The following is an 8,160-nucleotide window of genomic DNA, read 5'->3' as shown; positions in this document are numbered from 1 at the left end:
GTTTGGTGGAGTAAACATCACTTTTTTCACTAATCACCATGGCACATCTTTCTGGAGACTACTATAACCCATGCTAACCTTATGGGGCTTTAAAAACATTTAAAGCAGTATTTGTCATTAAATGATCAAAACAAAACCACTTTAAGGTTTTCAATTCAAAAGGTTTAAGAACTCAAAGGACAATTAGATCCTCATTTTATTAATCGTTGCACAATTCTTTGTATTTTCTCTCTGAAAAGTTACCTTTTAATAATCACTCCAGAACTATGAAACTCTTACCTTTCTATTCAGGGATCCATGATTAAACTCTAAGTTTCTTTAAAAAGGGATACATTAGCAGTTAAGCTTTCCATGTTCAGATTTTACATAATCTATTTTATAACACGGTGTAATAAATAAGTTATGGCAAATTTACTCCATATTACAGCTTTCCTTCAAAATTTAGCTTGGATCCAATTTTAACAACGGATCCTTTAAAATCTGATTATTCTCAAGTTAACCCACATTCTTCTACAAGGTGAAAACACAGGCTAGACACAAACACATGAAAGAAAAGGCAGAAATGTTGAATAAAATACTGTTACTGCCACTTCTTAGGTTCCACTCCAGTGACTTGAAGTCACATATGCCTAGACCAACTATCAATGCTGCAAAAGTCCGGTTTATGAAGGGAGAAGTACTAATAGTATTACAGCATTAGAGAAAACCTAACTTCAGACTCCCAGCCTACACTCTTGGCATGAGACATGTCCACACACACACATACTTGTCACTCTGCTTAGCATCAGTGTGTCTTCTTTTTAACTCCTGTTTTTTAAGTTCCAGAAAGTTAACAACAGTCTAAGGACCACTAACTGTTTATACAGCACAGATAATTACTAAGAAAACTAGTATGTAACCAGTTAACAGTTATACATTAAGAACACCAGTACTGGTAATACAGTATTTGATTACTAGAAACAAGACAACCTCCCCTCCCCAAATGTCAATTAACATGCTTAAAAAGCAACCAAACCCCACAACTTTCTTAATACATTGCTTTAAACAGAGTATTTTCACCAAATTTAAATAAACAATGCACAAGCAATGCAATTATTAACTTTTGGATGAAGACAGTGCAAATACCAACTCTAAAAAAGCAAAAAGGCATCTCCCAACTTCACAAATTATCATACGTTTATTAAAATAAATTTCCTTCACAGACACGATTAAAATCAAATACTTAATAAATCTATTCCAATATAGTAAAAACTTATAATCCTGACATGCAACCTCAGAATGTTTTAGCACAAAATTATGACAAAACTTCAGTTTAAGAAACAGAAAGCTGTATAGATGAATTTCAAAATTAAAATTACAAAGGTTTTAAAAATACTTTACATTTCTGGAACGTTTAAAGTGGAAGTCGCATCTTCAGTAATATTTAATTTTCAAAATCTTCTGGTCACAATCCCCACCAAACTCAACAGGCCGGGACAAGTGCAATACCATACAGAAACACAGCATTGCAACCGATCCCAACCTGTGTAGAAAGGGGTTTGATTTTCCCTTACTTTTCTACAGACTTTTCACTACCACAGTCAGTTTTGCATGGATTTGCACAGCAGAATATCACACAGCTGGATGCAAACCTGCAAAACTAACCATAGAAGAGTGTTCAGTAACTGGACAGTTTGACTGGGCGACAGGCCGAGGCTGGAGTTCTACAGCTAGCAGTACTTTAAGTGCTCATAATGCAGTAGATAACTAAACACTACCTGCACTATAAGCACTTTAGTGCTACAGAAGCTGTCACATCAGATACACCAGGCAGATTCTACATCGACACAATAAAAGTACACAAAATTAGTAAAAATCACTTGAAGGAAATAGCAGGCCACCATCAGTTTTGCATAGATTTGCACAACTACATTCTTCTTGTAGTGCAACTATGCAAAACTAACAGAGGACTGCAAACAAAAAGTATTAAAACACCTATATACTTGCTTGGCTTGGATTATTGGATGAAAACATAACTTCTTATGCCAGAAGGAGCACTTAGGGCAGTAGATGCTAATCTACTTCACTATCTGCACTAGATGCACCTTAGAACAAAAAGCACTCAACACCAGCAGGCCCTGCACTTTAAAGCCCACCTTGGCTTCCCGAGGCAGCTGTCACCATAATGCTACAAGTGCCTTCACTGCAGTAGATGCACATATCACTACCTGCACTGTAAGCACTTTGACATTATTCTGACTGGTCACAATCTTCAGTCTCACAAGGTGATGTTCTCTTTATTCCTGCTAAATTTGAAATAAATAATTAGAAGAACACCTCAAACTTTTAAGGGCTAGAAAACATACAAAATTCAGCATAATTCCTAATGGGGAAGAGAAAATGAGTTTATCTCAAACCTGCGAATTTCATTCACAAGCACATTTACACCTTAAAAGTAGAAAAAAAATCTTTTTCACAAGACAATCTTAACCATCTAATACTGTCAAAGAAATTGGTGGCTCTTCCTTTACCTGGAGGTTCCCAAAGACATACTCAAAAAAAAAAAAAAAAAAAAAAATCAAGATTAGACTGCATATGAATGAGAATTAACAGGGCAATTTGATTCATACATGTACCTTTTTAGAGGAAATCTTCATATCCACGTGGCAAAACATTTTTTTCTTCTGGCTTCCAATTAGCAAATACTTGGCAAATCAATTAACAAAATTACCTTTCAGACTACATTCCAAGTGTTATTAGCTTGTTATAGAACTTAAATATCCTGTTTAAATTGTTTTGAACCTTGAAAACTTACTCCAAATTAGATCTACTTTATCACCCAACTTAAAGCAGTTCTAAAATTACATTTTATAAACTGCATACCAGTTTCCAAAGATTTTTATGGTATTTGCATTGTACTTTAACTTAAAAATTAGCTGGCCACAGAGTTAATTTTTTAGAAAAGGTAAGTGAACAAAATACAAGATACCTATTTCACTATTTGAAAACCCAATCCCATTTTACTCAAATGATTAAAATTAAAAAAAATTGTTTTAAAGAAAAAGTTAACCGAAAAGAATTAGAATACACTTACCCACTAGGGAAAACTTTCTTCTTGCAAGTATCCTTAGAAAAGCTTTTGGTGCAGTTAGGTCCACGTGTATGACTGGGTTGGGGGGTGGGGAGACAGGGATAAAAGACAAACATATTTGCTGAAAATTATTATCACCCTCCAAACCCATACTTAAATTTAAATTTGCTTATTTCTAACGCTCTTGTATCAATTAGTTACATTCATTTACCAAAACGAGGATAACATAGCCAAGCAACACTGGCAATGTTTAAAAGACCAACAATGTATAGAAGTGTAAACGTGTAAGAGAATAAAGTTGAAAAACCCACAGGTATTAAATTCATGTCTTATTTAAAAAGATCCTGAAATACTCCAGTATGATCCACAGCAATCCTTTACTGTACAGTTCTAATGAGAGGGAAAAGCAGCAGCAGCAAAGGGACTATTCTTTACCACCCCTCCCCCATCCAAGACCTCGTGGCTGCAAGCCGGGATAAAGAGTTGTTTCCTCAAGTGATGTGGTCGGATGGCATGTTGGTAATTTTTTCTTTTGGCGATACTGCAGGAAAGAGTCTGCCTTCTCCAGTTCCCGTCCCCTTTGCTCCGGCTAAGGAGTAGAAAAGGGAGCAGGAACGCTCGAGACTGCAAAGTGCCCGCCTCGCTCATGGAGCCCGGGCCGGCAGCACATGTCGCACAAGGGGGTGCATGGCCCTGCGGTTTCGCGAGCGGCCGCCAGGGGGCGGTGGGTCAGAGTCGGGCCCTGCCGGACGCGGCAACCCCCCACCCCGTTTCCCGGCGGCAGCCGCGCGGCGACCGGCGGCGCCGAGGCCCGAGCGCGGCGGGGACGCGGGCGCGCCGCCCCTCCTTTGTGTCCCCCGCCCCCCCCCCCCCAGCCCGGCCCAGAGGGGCGGGGGCTCCGCGACTGCGGTGCCCGTCGCACGCGGCCCGAGGCCTAAGCCGGGAACAATCGGCGGCGGCGCGCAGTCGCCGCCATGTCCCCCGCCCTCACCCCCGCGCAGCCCGCCCCGCAGGAATATGGCGGCGCGGCCGCCGCTCCCGCCGAGCCGGGCCGGCCCTCCCGCGCCGCGCTCCCCGCCAGCGGGCGGGCAAAGGCGGCTCCACGCCGTCACCGAGGCCGGCCAGGGCCTGCTCCGCGGGCCACGGCCCGGGAAGTTGCGAGCCCCACCCGGGACTGCCCACGCGGGTTAACAAAGCCCACGCGGAGTGGGGGTGGCGTCCAGGCCGCGCCGCCCCGAGCTCCCGCGCCCTCCGCCCACCCTCGCGCGTACAAAGTTTGGGGGCCCGCGGGCTCCCGCCCACGCCACGCCGCCCGCCAGCGCGCAGGTACCTCGTGGGCGCGCCCCCTCCCGGCCCGCGGCCTGCCCCATGTGCCGCTGCCGCCGCCGCTTTGTTCTGGAGGCGCTTTAACTCTCGCCCCCAGGAGAAACTTTCCCTTCCCGGGGACCCCGCGCCCCGCGTGCACCCCGAGCCCTGGAAGGGGCGCGGGCCTCGCGCGTACCCTCCCTGAGGGGCCATTGTGTGCGCCGCGCGCCCACCCGCCCGCCGGGGCCGGCCCAGGCAGGGTCCGCGCGGGTCCCGGGCGCGGCCGCCTCGCGCACACCGCCCCCTCCCACCCTCCCTTCCCCGGCCCTGCCCTGCCCCTCCGCCAGCCCGCAAGCAAGCGAGGGGGCAGCGAGTCGCCGCTGCCACACGCAGGGGCGGCCAACGGCCCGAGACCCGCCCGGCCCCCGGCCACGCCGCCGCCGCCACGCTACCCCGGGCCATTCCGCCCCGCCCGCCCTCCCTCCGGACTGGGGCCGCACACAACAGGTTTCACTCACTCGGCGGAGGGGCGGGCAGACTCACCAGGAGGAGTAGCCGCCACCATCTTCGCCTCGCCCGCCGCGGGCTCTCGCTCCCGCCTCCCCACCCGCCTCCGCTTTACTACGACCGGAGGCCCCAGGCCGGGGGTGCGGCCGGCCGACCGGCCGGCCCCGCCAAGGAGCTTCGCGAGGGGCGCGAGCCGCGACTACGCGGCGGGGGTCGTCCCCACCCCCTCGGCCTCGCCCGAGGGCGCGAAGTGGCGCGAAGGCGCAGGTCGGGCGGCGACAGCAGCACCTCGAAGGGCCATGTGGGTGAATGAAGGGCGGCGGCTCCCGCCTCAACGTAAATACGGACAAGCCCCACTCCCTCATTAGCATAAAAAACAAAGTACTTCCGACCTCCCCGCCCGCCCGCCAATCACCGCAGGCCCCGCCCACGGCGGCTAGGCTCGGCGGCCGGGAGAGCGGGAGCTGGGAGCCGCTCGCGGCGCAGCGCTGCTTTTCCCCGGCCGCGCTTCCCCGCCGCCCGCCCACCGCCGCCCGCCTCGCGGAGCGCCTCGCCCGGACACCTCGCGCCACGCCTCCGGCACGCCCTCCGTTAACAAGCTCTGCGCGCGTGCAGACCCCCGCGAGCCGCACACCCTCCTGGAAGCGCACGCTTCCTGCGGCTTCCTGAGAGCTCTGCTCTCCCTGGGACTCGACGTGTACGCGATGTGATTACTGTTTATTACTTTCCTTGCCCACGATGGGTCTCGGTGGTAATTAGGGGCCTGCTTCATGCCAACATGAACCAAAGATAAATAAAACCCAGTGACTTACTCTCACATTGAAACCGGATTACTGCGTGCACAGATCGTTTTAGAAGAGATAAATGCATTACACCCGGGACTCATGAATGCACACATCGTTGAAGTGTTTCCTGAACCCGGCCGTGTGTAAACCAAAACGCATGCCCGAGCAGAGGTTTCGCAGCTGCAGTACCTGATCCTCCTCTCATACCCCGCTGCACTTAGTAAGAACACTTGGCTCCCCTGTGCAAATAGTAGAGCTCGGAAAGAACCTCATCAACAACCATAAAGCTGAGAAAAGGAGCCCACTCAGGAGCACATCCTTCTACACATTGTGGTTTAGGAAATTCCAGAATTCTCGGAAACAATTGTCAAAAGAAGTGAGGTTTCATAACATTTACTACAAATACAGTAATTTTAAATTGGTTTTAAATAATCCAGTAAGTATTTGGTGGAAAGCACATAACCACTATTTCGTGATTTTACAAGCCAACTGGAAACACCATATTACCAGAAGATGTCTATAATGTCCAAATGTTAAAATATTCGACATTCAAATTTGATGATATTGCTAATATTTACTATCTTTATGACTCATTTTGTCATGCTTTGCTTAAATTGTCAGACTAGAGATGATATAAAAAGTAAAGGATTAACTCTTCTTTTTGCTAGTCTTTTATACGAAGGACATTTTTTTCTATATATTTTTGCTTTACAAATCCAAATAAATGGCCAAATCTGAAATTTTACAATATTTAGTCTTTCTATAATGGTCATTTATGAGACTTTCAAAGGGGGAAAACTTATTGCTAATTTTATTTAAAGTCTGTATTTACATTACTTTTGGCCAGGATTGACAGATATATCAATTTGTTTTTCTTTAAAACTTCTTCTTCTGCTTTAAGTTAGAATGGCTGGGAGGAGGAGTGCTGTGAGTGTTCATAACACTCTCTGAATCATGGGAAATCCCACCTGTACACAGGTTTCTTAGCAGGAGAGAGTTATTTATCTCAATTTTTTTCCAATTAAAGTCAACACTGCAATACTCCTGTGTTTAAAAAGCTCTTTTTTAGACATCTAACAATATTTCTGTGGAAATCTAACATACAAGTAAGTATTTTCTGTGATTACAGTTTGCGAGATTTAATTCTTGATGTATATACATTTTTACGGTAATCAGAATTTTGGAAGATGTAAATTCATTTAAACCAACTTACTTGGAAATCCCAGAAAGTTTCACAATTAGTAGATTGCATTTAATTTTTAGGGGTTCACTTACACTTCCTTTCAAAATTAAGAAACAAATTATGAGTATAATTAGAATAATTGAAAACTTTTCAATCCCAATGAATTTAAAGATTACCAACTTTGTATTGTTTTAAGTCATTACTAACTAAAAACTCATCCTTCTCAATTTTAGGGGCCACACCTAGGGCCACAGCTAGGTATACTTTATCACTAAAGTAAAGATTTTGTGGTTATGATTTTGAAGATCAGAAAAAATTTCTGAACTGCTAACAAATGCCTTCTGCAACCAAGAAATGTAAAAACAAAGCTATCTGAAATGCCAAAGTAGACACACAGTCTTCTCAAGTTAACTAAAACAGACGATACTGTTTTACACAATCCAGAACTTTTTAGATGATTTGAAAAGCTCAATTCAACATGAGAACATTTGCATTAACTTTGTACATTATATATAACAAGTAGTAGAGAAATATTTGTATTTTTTACTTTTCATCCAGATGTTTCAGTCTTATAGGTGTTATGAGTTGAAAATGTGAAAAGTTCTGATCTTGTAACATTCAGAATTTTATTCCCTATTTTTTGCTATTTGGCTACATCAGTATCAATTGACTTAATTGTATTGAATTTTTGAAAGAGAAATTCAGTTTAAATATTGTTTTGTAGCATGATTACAGGATTTTAAGAAACTAATGAAGCAATAATCCCATTCACATTAGAGATGTGAAAACTCAAGAATGGTGCAGGAATGCAAGACAAATACAATTATCTGTTATTTTAAACCTGTATCTCTGTATAATTTGAATAGTAATTTGGAGATTGCCTGTAACTTGGCTCTTGCAATTAAGTGTATTTCATATTTTGGCAATTTGGCATTTTTCATATAGATTCCTATAGTAATTTATATTTTCTTATAGTATTCGAATTTTAAGGGAAAAGGAGATATATTTAAACATCACTTTGACTTTGGAAAATTAACAGGTTTTATAAATCAAGAACATTTTGAACTCTTTTATAAGGTAGCAAAAAGGGATCAGTGATACAAATTTATTGATGATGTTTTGGATTTTTACAATATGTATTTGTAAATGTTTGAAAATGCATAGTCTAGTCTTAACCACATTAATCATGTTTTATATTTAGGATTTTAAAGATATTCAATCCAAGTTAACAATCATCTATTAAGTATCTGCTATTCTCTGGGTACTGGTCAACATTTTAATAAGGAATAAGACAGAGCCTATGCTTATGA

This window comes from Prionailurus viverrinus, chromosome A1 (genome assembly GCF_022837055.1).
Source record: "Prionailurus viverrinus isolate Anna chromosome A1, UM_Priviv_1.0, whole genome shotgun sequence".
Taxonomy (NCBI): Eukaryota; Metazoa; Chordata; class Mammalia; order Carnivora; family Felidae; genus Prionailurus; species Prionailurus viverrinus.
Note: the sequence above shows the minus strand (reverse complement) of the source record.